The following is a 207-nucleotide window of genomic DNA, read 5'->3' as shown; positions in this document are numbered from 1 at the left end:
ATAAATAATAAAAAGAAAAAGAAATAAATAAAAAAGAAGCAAATAAAAAGAAGCAAAGAGGGGCTGCGAGACGCGAAAGGCAAAAAGACAAAAAGATGAAAAAAAGAAAAAGAAATTAAAAAGAAATGGATTGACAGAAGTGATTGAAGACAATTAAAGAGACAAAACGAATAAAAAGAAATGAAAGGAAATAAAAAAGATGCAAAG

The sequence above is a fragment of the Eimeria tenella genome, genomic scaffold, assembly GCF_000499545.2.
Source record: "Eimeria tenella Houghton genomic scaffold, Eth_scaff1845, whole genome shotgun sequence".
NCBI classification, from domain to species: domain Eukaryota; phylum Apicomplexa; class Conoidasida; order Eucoccidiorida; family Eimeriidae; genus Eimeria; species Eimeria tenella.
This window is presented reverse-complemented; position numbering follows the sequence as displayed.